The following is a 14,227-nucleotide window of genomic DNA, read 5'->3' on the forward strand; positions in this document are numbered from 1 at the left end:
CAAAAATGCAAATCCAAGAAAGTTAGTTAAATTTCCATTTGCACAAGTAAAATCCAAGGGAATCGCGTAATTGGAAGATGCACCGAAATAATCCAAATGGCCGAAATCCGTGGAATAACTGACAAATAGGTACAAGGAAAAGGGGAAAGAATGCCAATAATATAAGAAAAAGAAAATTAAGATATGCGTTATTCAAGACGGAAGATGCATGAAGTAAAACGAGTTTATATAGAGGGCTCAATAACAAATAACGAAATATAATATTTTTATTTATATAGACAAATATTACATAGTCGCTACACTGAACATTCTGATGTTTCACACAAGGAGTTTGCAAGAACCAAAATCTCTCGTCAGGCGAGTTAATATAGCTTATGTCCCACTAACGGCGACTGGTTCTCAATGGGAAGAAAAGAAATATATTTTATAAAATGTTAAAATGTAAAAATTTGAAAGGACGTGTTGTAGTTTAAGTCACAGTTGAGGCTCTAAATATAGGAAGCGATAGGGGAAAAGAACACATCAAAACTTTACAAGATCACGGAAAGAATAAAACAAGAAAGGACAAAAGGAAAAAATCTAAGAGAGAAACGCAAAGAAAAAGAAGGAAAAAAGGAGAAATTAAAAAGAAGAAGGAAGGAACCGAGAAAGGGAAGTGAAAAGGGGTTAGTATGATTACATTGTCATAAGAAATGGAAGGATGAGAACAGAATGGAAACAATTTATGAAATAGGCAGGGAAAGTGCCCAAAAACTTTCTGTCTACGTAGAGGAAAAATTAAGAAGGAAAGAAAGAAAGAGGTTTGCCCAAGAGGGGGATGTAGACACATACACACTCATATGCGTTCCAATAACTTAGTCGAACGTGCACACATACAAATGCATACACACACACACACACACACACACATATATATATATATATATATATATATATATATAAAAAGTGAACGTATCTGTGTATCTGTACGTCTGTGTGACTGGCTGGCTATGTACATTTTCCCACGCAATAATTCTGCAATTTAAAGTCTACCGACTCTGGATTTGATATACAGGGTACTGAGATATGGGAAAATATATGTGATTGGTTTTCGGCGGGGAAGTTGGCTCTTAAGTGTCAAAGTTCAACGATTTGATCTTTCGGAACTTTACCAAACTCCTCCAACAATTTTGGGTCTAAACACTTGAAATTTTAGATATAAGTTCCTTTGACATTGATCTAACGTAATAATTTTATTTGAACCTAAAACAGTAAGGGGTCATAATAGGGGTAAAAAAAAATGACCGCTTTTTTTGCTCAACATACACCTCCAAAGACCTGGGCAACGCCGGTCTGTAATGCTAGTATATATATATATATATATATATATATATATATATATATATATATATATATATTATGCATCTATATATATATTATGAATATATATATATATTCATAATATATATAATGTATATATTTTGCATATATATAATGTATATATTATGCATATATATAATGCATATATTATGCATATATATATATATATATATAATTATATATATATATATTATGCATAGATATATACATGTAATTATATATATTATGAATAGATATATATATATATATATGTAATTATATATATATACATATATTATGCATATATATATATGTAATTACATACATATATATATATATTATGTATATATATATATATATATATATGTAATTACATACATATATATTATGCATAGATATATATGTAATTACATATATATATATTATGCATATATATATATATGAAATTACATATATATGTGTGTGTGTGTGTGTGTTAAAATGAGGGTGTATCTAGTTTACTAAATAAAGCCTTGAAGAAACCTTATGCAGTGTTAATTAGGGTATATATATATTAATATATATATTAATTATAATAAGTCATATTTACCACGATTAAATTTGAAAATAAAAATTTCAATAATGAAAATTAAATATCATAAAAATAAGTAAAATAAATAAAAAAATAAAATAATAAAACGAATAATAATGGCAATAATATGTAATAATAAAAATAATTATATGATTTATAGAAACTATCGAACTGGTTCAGAAAATATAATATATTATAAAATAATGAAGCATAAATATAAAGAAAGGAATAAAGAAGTAAGACAATAGGGAAATAATGAATATAATGGAAACCGTAAGTAAAACTAAACTATACATAATATTATTAATAATAAAGAAAATAACAGAGTAAAAAATCATAGGAGAATAAATGAGTAAATGGCAAAGCCATCGAAATAGCTAATAAAAAATAAATATAAAATCATGATTAATATTTAGAAAGGAATAAAAATATGATAAATACTTAGTAGAATCTTAACTTGGAGTTTTCCTCCTAGGCCACCTGATTTCGATGCTAACGTATACAGTTGTAATCAATATATAATAATTAGATATATCGCGATTTATACTTTACATTTGTAGGTCATTTTGCCCATAGCTCTTTGTTTTGCTTTATCTTTAATTTGCGTATCTCTTAAGTCACATATCATATTCTTCAAACTTTGCACCAGCAGATTACAATATCTTCAATAGCTTGAAAAAAATCATTCACCTGATGAAGACTTACTTCGTGAACAGATTCAGAGGAGTTGATTAGAAGGACTCACAATTTTGATGAAGGTGGACTTACCAGGTTGTAACATCTAAAAGACGATAGCAAAAAGAAAGAGTATAGTGACGACATTGAGGATTAGATACATGAGCTATTGTTTTCTGAGTAGTGTTTTATCAATCGTTCAAGACGAATAGCTTTGCCTCAAAAGAAAAGTCGAACTTCCTTATAAACAAACCCGGAAGTGTTCTATATCTCACCCGGGAATTGTATCTTAACATCAGAGTAAATCTTTTCCGTTTGTTTTACAGAAAATTGTGGTAAATCCTTAGCTCAAATACGTCATCAAATAAATAAATCCATATCTGCTTAAAGACGTTTTAACACCAACGTAATATTTTATTAGTCACTGTTAACCTGCTAAATATGTAGGGCTATCACTTTCTGCTCACTATAAGAAAGGCAAATTCTCCTGCCTATGTATTTGCCCCGTGAAACAATCTGCTAGAAAAGGGCTTGAGAATTATCTTTAAAAACGGAATTACATTCGGACTCGTAACATAGTTCGTTGCAAGTATCAATTTTTCTTTTTTACAAATAATGTTATTTAGCTATGGTATAGCTGAAAATGTCTTCTCAATTATTAAATCATTTCTCTCTGATAGGTTCATAGGAGTAGTGCTTGATGGGCAGAAATCAGAAGCTCTCAGTAATAATGCTGGATTACATCAAGGGTACATCCTGGGCCCAACTCTCTTCCTGATCTTTATTAATGCTCTTCCAAATCAAATCCTGATGTCATTCCTAGACATTTATGCTGATGCCACTACACTCTATGGTAGCACATCTAAGTCAGTAAACAACCAAGTTCTCTTTGACTCTCTCCTCTGATTTTGATCATGTCGTACAATGAGGAAAGTGGTGGCTTGTTATTTTAATGCATCTAAAACTAAGCTTCTATCTCTGCATCATCAACGCTTTGATGCCAATGTGGTATCGGTTGGGAGGAATGGATCTCGTCTTGAGGAGGTTTATGCTTTGACAAGCTTCAGGGTTTGACTTTACTCCTGGCCTGAAATTGAACACTTATATCAAATCCATTGCCAAGGTCGCTGGAAAAATGGTGGAATTGTTATACCGCTCCAGTAGATATCTCACGCCTGATGCAATTCTCTACCTATATAAAAGCCAGATACGGCCAACGATACAGTACTGTTGCCATATCTAAGCAGGAGCTAATTGAAGTAGATTATCCTGCCTTGACAGCGTTAATAATAATCTTTGTAGCTTAGTGGGGAATGCCCCTTTTTCTTCACTGCAACCTTTTCCCACGAAAGAGACGATGTAAGCCTGTCTCTGCGTAATCGTTATTTCATGGCAAGTGCTCAGCTGAGCCTCAATCTATGACCCCCTCGCTAAACTTTCACGAAAAACACTCGTCTAGCCAAAACCACTATCAATTTTCCACACTCTTTATCTGTGCCTTAACCTAAATGTAGATTCGAGGAACAAAGCTTCTTTCTTAGAACTGGATGCCTCTGAAACTCTCTTCCGACCGCCTGCTTTCCAGCTGACTATAATATGATTGTCTTCAAGTCCAACGTAAACAAGTTCTTGATGATCCGTCCCGCTAAGTAATCCAATTGACAAAACTCCCACTACTTATGTTTACTGCGCTATAAACACAATGACTAATGTATACCCATTAACCTTTATCCTTGAGTGACCTCTAAGCCTTGATAAGTAGTAATTCGTGTGTAAAAAAAAATTGACGTCAACTAGTAACAGAAGCATTTTGTTGTTTTCTGTTGATTTCAATAAAAACAGCTTATGAAACAACTAGCAGGCCGCCCGGCGTTGTTTTGTCGATAATACGCTTAAGTATGGAAATTCTATTCACAAGGATTCCGTATTTATAAGGGTTACTTTAATTATCTATTGATTGATATATTGTACTAAATATATTGTAGTGTTTTTAAAGTTTTAACAAAAATGAATACGGCGTCATATGCTAAAATCGACAGCTAACCATTCAACGCTTTGGCTGTATTCGTAAGGATCTGGCCTAACGAAAACATGCACATAAAAACGTTACAAATTGACCCACTTACACATGTAAATGCGTTTGCACATGCGCTGGCAGCACACGTTATCTCCGATTACGCCTGCTAATTTCAAGTTTATCAGTTTTGACATCATAGAAATGTTTTCTGGCGATAAATCAAATGAAATATTGTCCACACGTTCGAATAAAAAGTTTCAAATTTAAAGATTGAAAGAGTGGCTTCGTAGTGACCATTACGCATAACACACACACACACACACAACACACATACACAGACACGCATAACACATAAGTTCACTTAAAAAAACATATATATATTATATATATATATATATATAGAGAGAGAGAGAGAGAGAGAGATAGAGATAGGGAGAGAGAGATTACTTTAATATCCAACCAACAGCGGGAAATCGATCCCTATATTCTTTAGTGTATAAATTTTATTTGTTCTAATACACACACACACACACACAGACATATATATATATATATATATATATATATATATATATATATATATATATATACATATATATATATATATATATATATATATATATATATATATATATATGATTGTTGAGCTGGATTAAATCCGACGATATGAAATAAAATGGAGGTGGAAGGACCTGGATACTCAACGTTTCGCCCGATTTATGCAGGCTTCTGCAAGAGGGATGGTCATTGACGAGAGAGTCGGAGGATTGGGGCTATATATAATGATGAGGGAGAGCAGCGTGTTTTCCTTATGTAAAAGATGTCATATATACATGTATATACATTTTATCAGAGAAAAACTAATTAGAGTAAACTAGTGTAGTGGATTACGTCTAAAAGATAAAATATCGTAGATATTAAAAATTGTGTTTGGAAATATAGCGGTGATAGATTAAATAAATAAAATGACACGAGATTACGAAAGAATCTTTTTTTTTTCTTTTTTTTAAATTAGAAATAATTGAATTGGGATAAAATAGCGCAGTAACTTAAAAGATGGTATCTAAAAATTAGAATAGGAGGTGATAAAGTTGAGTCTAAAAAAAGATAATGATAAAATACAGTAAATAAGTAAAATAAAAATAAAATTAAGTGAAATTACGAAACAAGTTAGACACCGGTTAAACGCGAAAGAAAAAATAATCGTAATTTCACTTAATTAAGTGAAATTACGATTTTTTTTCTTTCGCGTTTAACCGGTGTCTAAGTTGTTTCGTAATTTCACTTAATTTTATTTTTATTTTATTTACGTCACTGTTTAGGCAAAACAATTTCATGTGACAATGACTAACGGTGATCATGGAGAGTGCCTCCCATTCCTGAAATGAAAAAAAAAAGTACTTTTAACTGATCTATTTAAAAACACATCAGTATATTTTTCGCAGTCCAATAAAGTATGAGACAGAGATTTTTTATATATAACATTTTTGTAGAAAGTTGTCGACATATAATCATACGAGAGATGAATAAAATCTCTTACCTTAAGAGGTCCACCTTCACAGGGGTTGCCTTCTTTATTTGTGAATCCGTTAGATGATGATCAAGCGGCTTAGACGTCCCTATAGATTAAAACCAATGTGGGAGGTTACGGTGGATTACTGGTGAACGACACGCACGGACAACCTGAATCCTATCACTTTCACTAAGAATGCTTGAAAAATTCTTGTGCTCTCTTCCCGTGAGTATCCAATGCCTTTCTGTGAACATTCCCACTAGAAATTGTCAGGAAAACCAATGCCGAAAATAAAATCTTTGTAGTCTCAATAATGATGATGATGTTGATGATGATGATTATAGTGATGATGATGATTGCCAAAGTGCTGCTCAGACATTGCTCACCTGATAAAAAGCGCGCTACCTCTTACGTACTAGCTGACCTTCCATAAATCCTGGTCTTGTACAACATGTTTTTACGTTTTCTGTAGTAAGTATATAGTATTATATATTACATCTCCAGTTAATCCACATTGCCTTTATATGATCTCCTCACAGTTTTTTTTCTGGGCCTTACTACTTCCTGTATGACACTACTATTTTCAGTGGCATGAGTTTTCGTATCTCCGGCATTCAACATTATTTTTTAACCAAGTTTTTTACACATATTAATATAACACCAACGTGTACCAATAAATCTTGTTATTGTTGTCGATTGGCTGTTTCTACTTTTCCTTTGGGGTCGCTAAGTCGGTTTGGTAACCCCAACTACAAGAACTGAACATCTTCTAGACCGCATCACCTCTAGCCTTCTTTTGTGAAACTACTCTGACAAATGGGCCCTAAAGGAAGGCTTGAACGGCCAAAACCCCATGAGGTAGTCACGAAACTCGACTACTCCAGCATAGTGAAAAAGACAGGACCACACCTCCATGCCCACAACAAATCGGAGGCGGATGTTTATGACACAATCACTCGAAGATTTCTATGGAGGACTAAAGAGTTCCCTCTATTGGATTTTGTTTTAATACTAAAGCCCAATTTCCCATATATATATATATATATATATATATATATATATATATATATATATATATATATATATATATATATATATATATATATATGTATACATATACATATATATACATATATACATATATATATATACATATATATACATATATATACACTCATATATATACATGTATATATACATACATATGTATACATATATATACACATATATACACATATATACATATATATACATATATATATATACTATATATATGCATATATATACTATATATATACATATATACATATATATATACATGTATATGCATATATATATACATACATGCATATATATATATATATATATATATATATATATATATACTCCTTCAACCGCTCCTATATATATCTTTTATAGTAAAGCCCTAAAATATAAGAGGGAGGATTTACATGTGGTGTCTTTTCACCAAGGGTTTCAAGGCAGACGCATTTAGCACCCTAAGGTTTTAGGCATACGTACTTACGTGGGTACACAGGTAACAGACCGCGAACGCGTGTATTCAAATATCTAGCCGTGTGCGAAATTGCCCCAGGTTAAGATAAAAGAAAAAAACACTATAAAGAGGAAAGGGAAGACGATCACGTTAGAGACTAGGATGAAGTTCGAGAGAACAAGGGTCAGCGTAGGGCATATTCGAAATGATTTGTAATTGGGGAAAGTGCACGAAAATAAATGTCGTAGCTTAAGAACAAAGAAGATATTACTTGTCCTATGTTCCCTGAGACCTAGACTGCATACAACGTGTCCGTCTCATATGTAAAGTGTGTAAGGTTAGATATACATCGCCTCGTAATCTAAATTAGTCAACCATTTTGTACTAGTAAGTTTCAAGGTTGTTTGGGAGATCTAACGATTCCCTGTGTGCCTAACGTTATTATGCGCTATAATGATTGTTAACTAGGTAACATAATAAATGAAAACTCGAATAAAAAATGTGGCAATAAATTGATACAATACGCACATACACTAACTGGACTTCTAAGTCATAGAGTTTAATAGATAAATTGAAGTATATCAATATATACGATGTGCCTTCACTAAGTCTCCAGACGTTTTTCGTAAGGATAATTTTATTCAGAGTACACATTAAACACTAGGTTCCTTCGAAGTAATCTCCTCTGGCTGCAATACACTTGTTGTACTGTTCCAACAAGGTTTAAAAAGCCCATAAAAGTCCTCTTGTGTGAGCGTGTTAATGGCCCTAGTCACAACCTATTTCCTCTCTACAATTGTCCCATGAGGGCAGCCTCTAAGTGTTTTCTTGATCTTGGAAAATAACCAAAAGTCACAGACAGCAAAGTCTAAACTATATGGAGGGTGAGGAAATGTTTTGCTGCTCATCTTGCTGTATTTCTTTCTGATCTTCTCTGAACATCTTTTACAAAAATCTCGGGCCAATCTTCCGCATCTTCAGTTCCTCGTGAATAAATTGTGTGTAAAGTCCATACACTGAATTCAAACTGTGCATTTATTATCTCCACGGACACACAACTGTCCTAATCAATGGTATTCCTTATTTGGACATTCCAATCTACGGTTCTGACATCTTTACTCCTGCCGCACATTTCACCATCCCTCACAGACTCCCTGTTTTCTTTGAATATCTCTGCCACTCAAAAACTGATTCTTCATTAATGCAAGTCTAAAGGCAGTCTGAAGTGTTGGAAACGTTTCTGTGGATTTTTTTCAAAGTTTAAACAGAATTTAAGTGGATAGTTTTGTTCTAAAGTGTTCTTAAGCACAGATTGCATTTTTGATATTCATCAGCTTTGATAATCAGAAATTTGTAGGTTGCATTTCAATTTCTGCTGTAGCTGTTTATTTCAAACTGAAATCATAAGCATTATTCCGTCATCACATAAGATTTACAGCAATCACATATTGAATTTTCAATAGACTACGGCAATTTTAAATGCCTGTACAAAAATATCTGGAAACTTATTGAGGCACTTCGTATGTATAGGATATCACAATATGCTTGTAAAATCTTTTTTTTACAAAGAATTACGATATGAACGATTAGCTCGTCATTTGAACCTGAATATTAATCAGTCATTTCATTAGATGTACAGAAATATATATATATATATATATATATATATATATATATATATATATATATTCAGAAAATAATTATATATAAGCGTGTGTGGTGTGTGGGCGTGGAGAGAGAACGAAAGAGGGAAATATTGACCAAAAAATGTGTACAGCTAAAAACAAGGTTAAATAAGTCATTTAAATAATTATATACATACACGCACACACATACATACACACACAAACACACACACATATATATGTTACATTTTTTAATGTAAGATGCTATTAGGTTTGTGCAAAAGCAATATCGATTTTTAACATATGTTACATTTATATTTGTTTTCTGAATTAATTATTTGATATTAATAGCCACGTTATATATAATTTTGAAGGGCGTGTTTCACTCTATTGGATCGTGTTATTGGTTAACGTTTCATCATTTGTTGCAGGCTTTTCGACAGCATGGACAAGATTAAAATCTGCACGATTTTCTTGTTCCAGTTCAAACTAGCCGGAAATCTACTGAGAAAACTCGCAGTATTAATGATGCTTTTGACCCAGAAATCACTAACGAACGTGTAGCACAAAGGTGGTTCAAGAAATTTCGCAATGGCAACGAGAGCCTCGAAGATGAAGACGTCGCGGCCGGCCGACAACTGTTGATAACGTGCATTTGAAAGCCTTAATTGATGCTAGTCCTGGAAAAAGCACACAATAAGTTGCTGTTGAACTCGCGGTCGACCACTCAGCAGTCGTTCGCCATTGAAAGTAAATGGGGATAAAAAAAAGTTTGATAAATGAGTGCCGACTGAATTGAACGATAATAAAAAAAATAATCGTCGTTTTGGTGTCTTCTACGACCATTATGCGCAAGAAAAACGCCCCATCTGTCGAGCGGATTGTGACGTGTGACGAGAAGTGGATCCTCTACGACAACCTGCAACGTTCTGTTTCCGGAGCGAAAATTGCACCTAAAAGATCTTACGGCGACCGTTTAGTGGTCTGCAGCAGGTATTATCAATCACAGCTTCTGGAATCTAGGTCTAACGATTACGAGGGAGAAGAACTGCTGACAAATTGAAGAAATGCACCAGAAGTTCCAAAGTGTATCCCGAGATTGGTCAATATGAAAGGACCGATTCTCCTCCATTACAGCGGTCAATTGACACTGCAGATGCTGTACAAATTGAGCTACAGAACTTTGACTCATCCGCCATAATCACCGGACCTCTCACCCACCGACTTTCACGTTTTCAAACAACTTGAAATCAACCTGCGCGAAAAATTCTTCACAAACCGAAATGATCCCGAATCGGGCTCAAATAGCTTCATCGCTTCCAGAACTTCGGATTTCTCTGCTAATGAGATGAATAATCTTATTATATCATTATAATCATAAAGTTAATATAATTAACAAATAAACATGCTTCTGGTTGGCAAGAATGTGTCTATTCTAGTGATTTTCATTTCGATAAATAAAGTATATAATGAAAGGAGTTATCATCTTTTGAAGTTGAACGTAAAAACGCGACAATATTTTTGTACCAATCTATTATATGAGATTATTTCTACAACAAAACAAACCAGCAGTTCACACAGTGCATGAAAGCTTCACAATGGAATCCAGACTTTAGATTCCCAAATTTGGGGGGACTCATCAGTTTAACATTTCCGGACTAAGGATTCGAAACTCGAGTCACTTGCATGTAAAACGAACACCAAGACCAACTGTGGAATAGACCTACTTCTTTTTAACAGTGAATGCAATCATCCAACGATTGCTAATCTAGGCCGGTGCTTCACAATTCAGATTTTACATTTGCAAGGACGATGTCATCCGACAAGCTAACCAAGCGTGCAAATTAATATTAGTTTTTTTGTTTTTTTTTTTTTTATATAAGAGATCATGTATAAACAATGAAACACGGCTTTATCTCAGTCAATCTATGAACGCCGAAGACTATAACTGAAATGATTCAAGTTTCGTCCTACTTTCTGATAATCAGATAACAATATTCGAAGCCCGAGTCACTTGGATGAAGGAGGCACAATTTATCCTGAGCTTTCATACTCCATACAGGAAAGCTAATTAATCTAAACAGCCCAAAACGCGCAAAATACTTGCTTTTTATTGTGAATATATATATATATATATATATATATATATATATATATATATATATATATATATATATATATATATGTTTTTGTTAGTGATACTCTTTGAGCGAATTCAATTATTTATACGAAAGTGCATTTTTACCTAAATGCGAGTTGGGAATAATTTTCCCTTTGACTAATTTGGTACCCCCTAAATGGGGAGCATGTATATATATATATGTATATATATATATATATATATATTTAATATAATTATCCACTGACACGTGTTTCGTCGTCTACGACTCATCAGAGTAACGAAATCAGGACCCCATGATAAGAAGCCTAAACCTCTACCACGGGACCACCTCGCTTGACTACTGAATGTATCACGTTTTTATGTAAATGTTTTTATTTGTTTTTGTTAACGATACTCTTTGAACGAATTCAATTAATGTGTGTATGTGTATATATGACTACAATTATATATATATATATATATATATATGTATATATAGTAATGTGATTGATAATTTAAAATTCGCATTAAAATTAAAAATTAAAAATCGGTTTCATAAAAAAGAACACAACAAAATCAATAAGTTGTACGATCGTTTCGAAAACGATGTTTCATTGTGATAGACATTAAGTCATGGACAATAATTTTGACATATAGTTTTTTTTGAGACAAAGTCTATTCCTCGGCAAAAGTTTCGTGTGTTTTTTTTATATATATAAAAGACAGCATGAATAAACCTCGCATTTTTTTATTAAGGCAGATATATCTGGAAAAAAATGAAAATAAAAAGGAAAATATTTACTTATTAATGTTGATAAGCAAAGTAATATGGGTTGAGAATAAAAAATAGAATAAAATTATAAATCTGAATTTGTCTTAAATATAAGTTTATAATAATATGTTTTTAATAAAAGTTAAGAAATATATATATATATATATATATATATATATATATATATATATATATATTAACCTTTTATTTGTTCGTCTTTTGAAAACCGTAATTATCGTCAAAGCATTCATTTGGATGTTTATTGTAGCTTCTAAATGAATGAAATCTACATATGTATATATATATATATATATATATACATATCTATATACATATATGTATATATATATATATATATATATATATATATATATATATATATATGTATATAACGTAATAGTTCCCTGTGGTTCCTCGCAGTTGCATTAAATACTTAGCAAGCAAATTCCGATTCCGCATTTTAGTAACTCTTTCCCACTGATTAAATCCACCGCGGATTAAGGATAATCTACTTAATTTGCCTTTCCTTTTTCAAAAGTAAATGTGTTTAACTCTTGCTCGGGTGTTTTTCAACACATTGTATTAATTGTATGTCCTTATTCATATATATATATATATATATATATATATATATATATGGATATATATATGTATATATATATGCATATACATATGTATATATATGTATATATATGTGTATATATATGTATATATACACATATATGTATATATACTTATATATATATCTATATATACACATATATGTATATATACTTATATATGCATATATATACATATATATATATATGTATATATGTATATATGTATATGTATACATATATATATGTATATATATATATATGTATATATATATATATACGTATATGTGCATATATATATATGCATATATATATGCATATATATATATATATATATATATATATATATATATATATATATATATATATATATCGAGGCAGGCCGGCGGACATTCTAGAATTTTATTCTTAAAAAAAAAATAAGACTTCTTTGATGCTCATCCGTCCACAAAAATTGAGAAATAAATAGAGAATGTTAAACATGTCTATATTTTCGTATTATGGTAGTATGTATATTTATTTATGTATATGTGTGTTTGTGTGTTCGTTTCAATATTATATACAGATATAACTTTTGTGTTTTTTCAATTATTTGCACACATGGCTTATGCGTTTTATCGTAATTTTATCCGACAAATGCTTTCTTGCTATGTATGCAAGTTTTATTTATTTATTTATTTTTGGCAACTGTGCACCCCCCGGGGTGTAAACAAAGCTGATGCTGACACACATAAATCTTAGCATAAATCGTAATTTGCAATGGTATACATTTGTAAAAAGTCTTTTTTAAGTTGAAGACTTTCTTTTCATCTACACTACCTCTATAATCAATTCACACTTTTTTTATTACGTTCTATCTTTTTTTGGCTTTTGGTTCTTTGATTCTAAAATCGTACTTTTAATCCCATAGTTTTTCTGCTACATTCCTGCCTATCTATTATTGTATGAATTAAAAAAAAAATTCTTGTGAAAATCGCATCAGACAAGACTTCAAGCGACTTGATGTAAGTAGACAGAGGTTTATCTAAAGACAAGGGATGTTTATTGACATTTTGTCTTAAATTTATGGGTTATAATTAAGAGGAAATTAATAAGCACAAAACAAATATAAAAACGTCCCATAAATCTGAAAGCTTCAAGTTTTCCTGTGCGTTTTTTTTTTTTGGTAGTCTTATTTTGCAATTGCTATTAATTTAAAGTGCGTGAAAAGAAATTAAAACGCACATTGAATATTAAAAAATATTCACGCCTGATGAATTATAATTTTTAACGTATTATTATACCGTAGTCGTTAATATGTAGCAGCATATGTAACACGTAGTAGACTCCGTCGCAAGCAATAAAGAAAAAATAAAGAAAGGAATTAATATGAACTAGTTGTTTTAGGTTTTTAAAAAAATAGCTAATCCCCATTTCCCCGGCACATGTATCTTCTCTTCTCAGTTGTGACGTACCTATATGTTACTGACGTTATCATCGCTGACTGCTCACGTTTTTCTTTTCATAATATTTTCTTCTTCT

The sequence above is a fragment of the Euprymna scolopes genome, chromosome 16, assembly GCF_053919585.1.
Source record: "Euprymna scolopes isolate OS-2025 chromosome 16, ASM5391958v1, whole genome shotgun sequence".
NCBI classification, from domain to species: Eukaryota; Metazoa; Mollusca; class Cephalopoda; order Sepiida; family Sepiolidae; genus Euprymna; species Euprymna scolopes.